Raw genomic sequence first — 447 nt, forward strand, 5'->3', positions numbered from 1 at the left:
CAAAGGCATATGCGTTTAATCATGCGTAAAAATTCAGTGAAAGGGCGAGCTAAAACGTAACGTCTGACTGTTCTTTACTGTTGTTGTTGCTGCTGTTCGGTAGTGAAAAATAAGAATAACTATTTAACTTATTTTTGTATCGTTTTTTCTGAATTATTACTATCGCATTTGATATAACGTCACTCAGGTACAATAAAATATAGAATAATGATAAAAATTATTATTGAAAACGTTGATCACTGAAAAGTATAAACTTCACTAATAATATATTGGAAAATCAAAATGTCAATGAATGATAAAACTTATAAATCTGGATTGAAGCAATTCCCAAATAAGAAATATTTTCATTATTAATGTTACGTCACCACTATTAAAGTTACGTAATCCTAAATGGAATATGGGGGCCGCTAAATGAAGAACATTACAGCTAATCACAACTGCAGAGTT

This window comes from Trichinella spiralis (assembly GCF_000181795.1).
Source record: "Trichinella spiralis strain ISS 195 chromosome Unknown Scfld1557, whole genome shotgun sequence".
NCBI lineage: Eukaryota > Metazoa > Nematoda > Enoplea > Trichinellida > Trichinellidae > Trichinella > Trichinella spiralis.